This window comes from Mustela nivalis, assembly GCF_964662115.1.
Source record: "Mustela nivalis genome assembly, contig: HAP1_SCAFFOLD_1506, whole genome shotgun sequence".
Lineage (NCBI taxonomy): Eukaryota > Metazoa > Chordata > Mammalia > Carnivora > Mustelidae > Mustela > Mustela nivalis.
Genome location: NW_028135158.1, coordinates 119160 through 129618, shown reverse-complemented (window position 1 = coordinate 129618; position 10459 = coordinate 119160). Strand labels below are relative to the sequence as shown.

The window sequence follows — 10459 nt, the reverse complement described above, 5'->3', positions numbered from 1 at the left end:
GCAGGGTCTAGAGTCCATCCTACTGCCCTTAGCTTGCCTAGATATAGGGCATCTCCAGGCAGGCCCCCCTCCAGCTGGGCTCCTGACACCTCGACTATCCCCCTAAGCCGGGACCCCAAGGCTGCTCATCACACACTCAGGCCCCTGCCTTGGGCTGCAGGGAGGAGAGTCCAGAGCAGCCTCCGTCTGACTCTCCAATGGGTTTGCCATCCCTCCTCTGGGAGGACAGACCCCAGAACTCTCTCTCCTCTGGGGTCTCCGAGGCGGTCCCAGAACGACAGAGAAAACAGCCATCCAGAGAAGGCAAGGGGTCAAATATAACCCTCGGCAGCCATGGATTTAGAGTTTTCATAAATCAGTTCATCAGGATTCCAGATCGGTGCCTCACTTGCTGAAGAAACTGAGTAAAAGCAGAACTGAGCCAGCACCCCCCTTCCGGAAGCCCCCTGAGAGATGGTGCGGGAAAGGATACTGAAGCTCCTGTCGGTGACAGCCAGGTGCCAGAGGTTGATGCGCAGGTCATCCGCCGACATGTACGTCTCACAGTCGCTGTTGACGGAGATGGAGTTGATGTGGTAGGTGTGGCCGTTGGCGAAGACCCTCCGTGGGCTCACCTCCACCATCAGATCCATGGGCTTCAGCACAGGCACCTGCAGTGACGTCACCGTGGACAAGTCCTTAAGCTTCCCTTCTTCATCTTTCAGGTTATATCCCTCAGGCCTTTTATCTCGTTCCGTGATCTTCCATAGTTTGATAGTTTTATCGTTGGTGGACAGCAGGGAGTGGGCGGCATTGTGCTGCGGAAGCCACTTGATCTTGTTGATTTTCTCCTCTATCTCCAGACTCTTGAGATAATCGAACTCAGGCTCATGGCTCTGGAAGGTGCTGTAGACGTCATACTCGCCTTGGCTGTGAGGCGCATTTTTACTCTCCGGTTCCCGCTGGAAGATGACCACACGGCCACCCTTGTCGCCTGTGGCCAGCAGCTCTCCGGTATGGTTGAACTCAACAGTAAGATGATATCGGCTTCAGTCACATAGCTGTGGTCGCGCAGGAAGCTGTGGTTAATTTTCCGCGTGTCCGTGTCCTCGCCCATTGAAGGCCGTGCCCGGTGCCCTGGGCATGCCCCGCCGCTGCACACCGATGCAATCCGCAGAGGTCGCGCCGGGCGCGCGGGCCATGCCGCCGCAGCCTAGCAGGGGCGCGGCCGCCAGGGCCCCTGGGGCCGGGCATCGCGGCTGGGGGCGGCCTGGGACGGGCGGGGCGACCGGGGCGGGCGCCGCGGTCAGGCGAGCGCGCGGCGGGCGGCGGCGGCCGCGGGTGGTGGCGGGCCAGGGCCCGGGCGCTCATCTCGGCCGGTGCGCGCTGCGTCGTGCGCCGGGCAGCAGCGGCGGCGGCGGCGGCGGCGGCGGCGGGAGCAGTGGCGGCCTGGTGCCCGGGCGCCTGGCTGCGCGGCGGCGGGAGGGTACCCCGCGGCACTGCGCCCACCGAGCCAGGGCCGAGCCCGGCTGCGCGGGCTGGGGCCGCCGCCGGCGCCGCCGCCGCCGCCGCCGCCGCCGCTGCTGCTCCGCAGGCCCCTCCCTCGCGCCGCCCGCTCCTCCCCATCCAGATTATTTGTTATCTTATGATCCTAATGATATATTTTAAATATATTGACCCACAAGATCTGTTACTTCAGGAATATATATTTGGAAGTTCTCACATTTTTAAATATTACAGTGGCATATACTTTCCCCAAATTCAATTTTTTTAAATATAATTTTTTATTTTTTATAAGCATATAATTTATCCCCAGGGGTACAGGTCTGTGAATCACCAGGTTTACACACTTCACAGCACTCACCAAAGCACATACCCTCCCCAATGTCCATAATCCCACCCCCTTCTCCCAAAGCCCCTCCCCCCAGCAACCCTCAGTTTGTTGTGTGAGATTAAGAGTCACTTATGGTTTGTCTCCCTCCCAATCCCATCTTCTTTCATTTATTCTTCTCGTACCCACTTAAGCCCCCATGTTGCAACACCACTTCCTCATATCAGGGAGATCATATGATAGTTGTCTTTCTCCGCCTGACTTATTTCGCTAAGCATGATACGCTCTAGTTCCATCCATGTTGTCGCAAATGGCAAGATTTCATTTCTTTTGATGGCTGCATAGTATTCCATTGTGTATATATACCACATCTTCTTGATCCATTCCTCTATCAATGGTCACTTGGGTTGCTTCCATATCTTGGCTATTGTTAAGTAATTCTGCAGTCAATATAAGGGTGCATGGTCCCTTTGAATTAGTGTTTTTGTAATCTTTGGTTAAAAACTCAGTAGTGCAAAAACAAAAACAAGAACAACCCCCACCCCCACCCCCACCCCCCCCCCCAAAAAAAAACCCCAGTAGCGCAATTACTAGATTGTGGGGTATTTCTATTTTTCACTTTTTGAGGAACCTCCATAGTGTTTTCCACAGTGGCTGTACCAGTTTGAATTCCTACCACCAACATTGCAAGACTTCCTTTTTTTCCACATCCTCACCACTCCTGATATCTGGTGTTTTTTATTTTAGCCATTCTGACAGGTATGAGGTGATATCTCATTGTAGTTTTGATTCACATTTCCCTGATGATATATGATAATGAGCATCTTTTCAAATGTGTGTGTTGATCATCTGTAAGTCTTCTTTGGACAAATGTCTGTGTCTTCTGCACATTTTAAAATTGGATTATTCATTTTGTGTGTGTTCAGCTTTGTAATTTCTTTATAGATTTTGGATTCTAACTCTTTATTACATATGTCAACCCTTTATCAGGTGTGTTATTTGTAAATTTCTCCTATTCCATAGTTTGCCATTTAGTTTTGTTGATTGTTTCTGTCACTGCACAAATGCTTTTTCTTTTGATGTAGTTTATTTTTGCTTTTGTTTCCTTTGTTTCAGGGACCTATCTAGAAAAAACGTTGCTATAGCCAATGCCAGAGGAATTATTGTCTTTGTTCTTTTCTATGATTTTTGTGGTTTCGGGTCTCACATTTAGGTCTTTAATCCATTTTGAATTTGAATTTATTTTGTGTATGTTGAAAGAAAGTAGTCTAATTTCATTCTTTTGCATGTTGCTGTCCAGTTTTGGACACCATTTGTTGAAAGGACTTTTACCCATGGGTATTCTTTCCTGATTTGTCAGAGATAATTTAATTGGCCATATAATTGTGGGTTTATTTCTGTGTTTTCTACTCTGTTCAGTTGATCTCTGTGTCTATTTTTGTGCCAATACCATACTGTTTGGATCACTACAGCTTTGTAATATAACTTGCATTTCAGAATTGTGATGCCTCCAGATTGGCTTTCCTTTTTCAAGATTGCTTTAGCTATTTGAGGTCTTTTGTGATCCCATACAAATTGCAAACCTGTTTGTTCTGGTTCTGTGAAAAATCATATTGTGGGTTTTTTTGATAGGATTGTATTAAATGTGTAGATTGTTTTGGGTATCAAAGGAATTTTAACAATATTTCTTTTTTCCAATCCATGAGCATGGACTGTCTTTCCATTTCTTTGTGTCATCCTCAATTTCTTTCATCAGTTTTTTTTATAGTTTTCAGAGTACAAGCTTTTCATCTCGTTGGTTTATTTCTAGGTATCTTATTATTTTCATTGCATTCATGAATGGAATGTTTTCTAAAAAATTTCTCTTTCTGTTGCTTCTTTTTTGGTATATAGAGATAGAACAGATTATTTTGCATTAATTTTGTATCCTGCAACTTTACTGAATTTGTTTATCAGTGCTAGCAGCTTTGTGGGGAGTCTTTTTGTTTTTCTTTTTTCTTTTTTTTTTTTTTGTTATTGTTGTTACAATAAGCTTGTAGAAGATTTAATGAAACAGGAAATACAGTATATGACATTGTTTAAATAAATAACATATAAAATACATACAGATTATTTGTTTTTGTTTTTTTGGTTTTTTTTTTTGGTTTTTTGTTTGTTTGTTTGTTTGTTTGTTTTCAGGCGCAGAGCCCCACTGTGTAGGATTATTATAACTGGCCTGCAAACAGTGACACGGTAGCAACCTGCCTGCTTTGTCCATGGGGGCTCCTCCCAGGCTTGTGCTTGTATACCAAGTTCATTCTTCACCAGCCAGCAGGGTCTAGAGTCCATCCTACTGCCCTTAGCTTGCCTAGATATAGGGCATCTCCAGGCAGGCCCCCCTCCAGCTGGGCTCCTGACACCTCGACTATCCCCCTAAGCCGGGACCCCAAGGCTGCTCATCACACACTCAGGCCCCTGCCTTGGGCTGCAGGGAGGAGAGTCCAGAGCAGCCTCCGTCTGACTCTCCAATGGGTTTGCCATCCCTCCTCTGGGAGGACAGACCCCAGAACTCTCTCTCCTCTGGGGTCTCCGAGGCGGTCCCAGAACGACAGAGAAAACAGCCATCCAGAGAAGGCAAGGGGTCAAATATAACCCTCGGCAGCCATGGATTTAGAGTTTTCATAAATCAGTTCATCAGGATTCCAGATCGGTGCCTCACTTGCTGAAGAAACTGAGTAAAAGCAGAACTGAGCCAGCACCCCCCTTCCGGAAGCCCCCTGAGAGATGGTGCGGGAAAGGATACTGAAGCTCCTGTCGGTGACAGCCAGGTGCCAGAGGTTGATGCGCAGGTCATCCGCCGACATGTACGTCTCACAGTCGCTGTTGACGGAGATGGAGTTGATGTGGTAGGTGTGGCCGTTGGCGAAGACCCTCCGTGGGCTCACCTCCACCATCAGATCCATGGGCTTCAGCACAGGCACCTGCAGTGACGTCACCGTGGACAAGTCCTTAAGCTTCCCTTCTTCATCTTTCAGGTTATATCCCTCAGGCCTTTTATCTCGTTCCGTGATCTTCCATAGTTTGATAGTTTTATCGTTGGTGGACAGCAGGGAGTGGGCGGCATTGTGCTGCGGAAGCCACTTGATCTTGTTGATTTTCTCCTCTATCTCCAGACTCTTGAGATAATCGAACTCAGGCTCATGGCTCTGGAAGGTGCTGTAGACGTCATACTCGCCTTGGCTGTGAGGCGCATTTTTACTCTCCGGTTCCCGCTGGAAGATGACCACACGGCCACCCTTGTCGCCTGTGGCCAGCAGCTCTCCGGTATGGTTGAACTCAACAGTAAGATGATAACGGCTTCAGTCACATAGCTGTGGTCCCGCAGGAAGCTGTGGTTAATTTTCCGCGTGTCCGTGTCCTCGCCCATTGAAGGCCGTGCCCGGTGCCCTGGGCATGCCCCGCCGCTGCACACCGATGCAATCCGCAGAGGTCGCGCAAGGCGCGCGGGCCATGCCGCCGCAGCCTAGCAGGGGCGCGGCCGCCAGGGCCCCGGGGGCCGGGCATCGCGGCTGGGGGCGGCCTGGGACGGGCGGGGCGACCGGGGCGGGCGCCGCGGTCAGGCGAGCGCGCGGCGGGCGGCGGCGGCCGCGGGTGGTGGCGGGCCAGGGCCTGGGCGCTCATCCGGGCTGGTGCGCGCTGCGTCGTGCGCCCGGCAGCAGCGGCGGCGGCGGCGGCGGCGGGGGCAGTGGTGGCCTGGTGCCCGGGCGCCTGGCTGCGCGGCGGCGAGAGGGTACCCCGCGGCGCTGCGCCCACCGAGCAAGGGCCGAGCCCGGCTGCGCCGGCTGGGGCCGCCGCCGCCGCCGCCGCCGCCGCCGCCGCCGCCGCCGCCGCCGCCGCCGCCGCCGCCGCTGCTCCGCCGGCCCCTCCCTCGCGCCGCCCGCTCCTCCCCATCCAGATTATTTGTTATCTTATGATCCTAATGATATATTTTAAATATATTGACCCACAAGATCTGTTACTTCAGGAATATATATTTGGAAGTTCTCACATTTTTAAATATTACAGTGGCATATACTTTCCCCAAATTCAATTTTTTTAAATATAATTTTTCTTTTTTTATAAGCATATAATTTATCCCCAGGGGTACAGGTCTGTGAATCACCAGGTTTACACACTTCACAGCACTCACCAAAGCACATACCCTCCCCAATGTCCATAATCCCACCCCCTTCTCCCAAAGCCCCTCCCCCCAGCAACCCTCAGTTTGTTGTGTGAGATTAAGAGTCACTTATGGTTTGTCTCCCTCCCAATCCCATCTTCTTTCATTTATTCTTCTCGTACCCACTTAAGCCCCCATGTTGCAACACCACTTCCTCATATCAGGGAGATCATATGATAGTTGTCTTTCTCCGCCTGACTTATTTCGCTAAGCATGATATGCTCTAGTTCCATCCATGTTGTCGCAAATGGCAAGATTTCATTTCTTTTGATGGCTGCATAGTATTCCATTGTGTATATATACCACATCTTCTTGATCCATTCCTCTATCAATGGTCACTTGGGTTGCTTCCATATCTTGGGTATTGTTAAGTAATTCTGCAGTCAATATAAGGGTGCATGGTCCCTTTGAATTAGTGTTTTTGTAATCTTTGGTTAAAAACTCAGTAGTGCAAAAACAAAAACAAGAACAACCCCCACCCCCACCCCCACCCCCACCCAAAAAAAAACCCCAGTAGCGCAATTACTAGATTGTGGGGTATTTCTATTTTTCACTTTTTGAGGAACCTCCATAGTGTTTTCCACAGTGGCTGTACCAGTTTGAATTCCTACCACCAACATTGCAAGACTTCCTTTTTTTCCACATCCTCACCACTCCTGATATCTGGTGTTTTTTATTTTAGCCATTCTGACAGGTATGAGGTGATATCTCATTGTAGTTTTGATTCACATTTCCCTGATGATATATGATAATGAGCATCTTTTCAAATGTGTGTGTTGATCATCTGTAAGTCTTCTTTGGACAAATGTCTGTGTCTTCTGCACATTTTAAAATTGGATTATTCATTTTGTGTGTGTTCAGCTTTGTAATTTCTTTATAGATTTTGGATTCTAACTCTTTATTACATATGTCAACCCTTTATCAGGTGTGTTATTTGTAAATTTCTCCTATTCCATAGTTTGCCATTTAGTTTTGTTGATTGTTTCTGTCACTGCACAAATGCTTTTTCTTTTGATGTAGTTTATTTTTGCTTTTGTTTCCTTTGTTTCAGGGACCTATCTAGAAAAAACGTTGCTATAGCCAATGCCAGAGGAATTATTGTCTTTGTTCTTTTCTATGATTTTTGTGGTTTCGGGTCTCACATTTAGGTCTTTAATCCATTTTGAATTTGAATTTATTTTGTGTATGTTGAAAGAAAGTAGTCTAATTTCATTCTTTTGCATGTTGCTGTCCAGTTTTGGACACCATTTGTTGAAAGGACTTTTACCCATGGGTATTCTTTCCTGATTTGTCAGAGATAATTTAATTGGCCATATAATTGTGGGTTTATTTCTGTGTTTTCTACTCTGTTCAGTTGATCTCTGTGTCTATTTTTGTGCCAATACCATACTGTTTGGATCACTACAGCTTTGTAATATAACTTGCATTTCAGAATTGTGATGCCTCCAGATTGGCTTTCCTTTTTCAAGATTGCTTTAGCTATTTGAGGTCTTTTGTGATCCCATACAAATTGCAAACCTGTTTGTTCTGGTTCTGTGAAAAATCATATTGTGGGTTTTTTTGATAGGATTGTATTAAATGTGTAGATTGTTTTGGGTATCAAAGGAATTTTAACAATATTTCTTTTTTCCAATCCATGAGCATGGACTGTCTTTCCATTTCTTTGTGTCATCCTCAATTTCTTTCATCAGTTTTTTTTATAGTTTTCAGAGTACAAGCTTTTCATCTCGTTGGTTTATTTCTAGGTATCTTATTATTTTCATTGCATTCATGAATGGAATGTTTTCTAAAAAATTTCTCTTTCTGTTGCTTCTTTTTTGGTATATAGAAATAGAACAGATTATTTTGCATTAATTTTGTATCCTGCAACTTTACTGAATTTGTTTATCAGTGCTAGCAGCTTTGTGGGGAGTCTTTTTGTTTTTCTTTTTTCTTTTTTTTTTTTGTTATTGTTGTTACAATAAGCTTGTAGAAGATTTAATGAAACAGGGAAATACAGTCTATGACATTGTTTAAATAAATAACATATAAAATACATACAGATTATTTGTTTTTGTTTTTTTGGTTTTTTTTTTTTTTGGTTTTTTGTTTGTTTGTTTGTTTGTTTGTTTTCAGGCGCAGAGCCCCACTGTGTAGGATTATTATAACTGGCCTGCAAACAGTGACACGGTAGCAACCTGCCTGCTTTGTCCATGGGGGCTCCTCCCAGGCTTGTGCTTGTATACCAAGTTCATTCTTCACCAGCCAGCAGGGTCTAGAGTCCATCCTACTGCCCTTAGCTTGCCTAGATATAGGGCATCTCCAGGCAGGCCCCCCTCCAGCTGGGCTCCTGACACCTCGACTATCCCCCTAAGCCGGGACCCCAAGGCTGCTCATCACACACTCAGGCCCCTGCCTTGGGCTGCAGGGAGGAGAGTCCAGAGCAGCCTCCGTCTGACTCTCCAATGGGTTTGCCATCCCTCCTCTGGGAGGACAGACCCCAGAACTCTCTCTCCTCTGGGGTCTCCGAGGCGGTCCCAGAACGACAGAGAAAACAGCCATCCAGAGAAGGCAAGGGGTCAAATATAACCCTCGGCAGCCATGGATTTAGAGTTTTCATAAATCAGTTCATCAGGATTCCAGATCGGTGCCTCACTTGCTGAAGAAACTGAGTAAAAGCAGAACTGAGCCAGCACCCCCCTTCCGGAAGCCCCCTGAGAGATGGTGCGGGAAAGGATACTGAAGCTCCTGTCGGTGACAGCCAGGTGCCAGAGGTTGATGCGCAGGTCATCCGCCGACATGTACGTCTCACAGTCGCTGTTGACGGAGATGGAGTTGATGTGGTAGGTGTGGCCGTGGCGAAGACCCTCCGTGGGCTCACCTCCACCATCAGATCCATGGGCTTCAGCACAGGCACCTGCAGTGACGTCACCGTGGACAAGTCCTTAAGCTTCCCTTCTTCATCTTTCAGGTTATATCCCTCAGGCCTTTTATCTCGTTCCGTGATCTTCCATAGTTTGATAGTTTTATCGTTGGTGGACAGCAGGGAGTGGGCGGCATTGTGCTGCGGAAGCCACTTGATCTTGTTGATTTTCTCCTCTATCTCCAGACTCTTGAGATAATCGAACTCAGGCTCATGGCTCTGGAAGGTGCTGTAGACGTCATACTCGCCTTGGCTGTGAGGCGCATTTTTACTCTCCGGTTCCCGCTGGAAGATGACCACACGGCCACCCTTGTCGCCTGTGGCCAGCAGCTCTCCGGTATGGTTGAACTCAACAGTAAGATGATATCGGCTTCAGTCACATAGCTGTGGTCGCGCAGGAAGCTGTGGTTAATTTTCCGCGTGTCCGTGTCCTCGCCCATTGAAGGCCGTGCCCGGTGCCCTGGGCATGCCCCGCCGCTGCACACCGATGCAATCCGCAGAGGTCGCGCAAGGCGCGCGGGCCATGCCGCCGCAGCCTAGCAGGGGCGCGGCCGCCAGGGCCCCTGGGGCCGGGCATCGCGGCTGGGGGCGGCCTGGGACGGGCGGGGCGACCGGGGCGGGCGCCGCGGTCAGGCGAGCGCGCGGCGGGCGGCGGCGGCCGCGGGTGGTGGCGGGCCAGGGCCCGGGCGCTCATCTCGGCCGGTGCGCGCTGCGTCGTGCGCCGGGCAGCAGCGGCGGCGGCGGCGGCGGCGGCGGCGGGAGCAGTGGCGGCCTGGTGCCCGGGCGCCTGGCTGCGCGGCGGCGGGAGGGTACCCCGCGGCACTGCGCCCATCGAGCCAGGGCCGAGCCCGGCTGCGCGGGCTGGGGCCGCCGCCGGCGCCGCCGCCGCCGCCGCCGCCGCCGCTGCTGCTCCGCAGGCCCCTCCCTCGCGCCGCCCGCTCCTCCCCATCCAGATTATTTGTTATCTTATGATCCTAATGATATATTTTAAATATATTGACCCACAAGATCTGTTACTTCAGGAATATATATTTGGAAGTTCTCACATTTTTAAATATTACAGTGGCATATACTTTCCCCAAATTCAATTTTTTTAAATATAATTTTTTATTTTTTATAAGCATATAATTTATCCCCAGGGGTACAGGTCTGTGAATCACCAGGTTTACACACTTCACAGCACTCACCAAAGCACATACCCTCCCCAATGTCCATAATCCCACCCCCTTCTCCCAAAGCCCCTCCCCCCAGCAACCCTCAGTTTGTTGTGTGAGATTAAGAGTCACTTATGGTTTGTCTCCCTCCCAATCCCATCTTCTTTCATTTATTCTTCTCGTACCCACTTAAGCCCCCATGTTGCAACACCACTTCCTCATATCAGGGAGATCATATGATAGTTGTCTTTCTCCGCCTGACTTATTTCGCTAAGCATGATACGCTCTAGTTCCATCCATGTTGTCGCAAATGGCAAGATTTCATTTCTTTTGATGGCTGCATAGTATTCCATTGTGTATATATACCACATCTTCTTGATCCATTCCTCTATCAA

At 48.9% G+C, this 10459-nt stretch overlaps 2 pseudogenes across 2 annotated transcripts; both read right to left on the bottom strand.

The window, feature by feature from the left end:
- Positions 1-472: 472 nt before the first annotated feature.
- On the bottom strand, positions 473-1096 carry LOC309857888 (serine/threonine-protein phosphatase 2A 55 kDa regulatory subunit B gamma isoform pseudogene; annotated as a pseudogene). Its single transcript has one exon. The product of its transcript is annotated as a serine/threonine-protein phosphatase 2A 55 kDa regulatory subunit B gamma isoform pseudogene (transcript).
- Positions 1097-1346: 250 nt separating this feature from the next.
- LOC309857887 (serine/threonine-protein phosphatase 2A 55 kDa regulatory subunit B gamma isoform pseudogene) lies at positions 1347-9350 on the bottom strand (annotated as a pseudogene). The gene is made up of 3 exons: positions 8728-9350; positions 5420-5592; positions 1347-1478 (listed from the first exon to the last, which is right to left on the bottom strand). The product of its transcript is annotated as a serine/threonine-protein phosphatase 2A 55 kDa regulatory subunit B gamma isoform pseudogene (transcript).
- Between the last annotated feature and the right edge of the window lie 1109 nt (positions 9351-10459).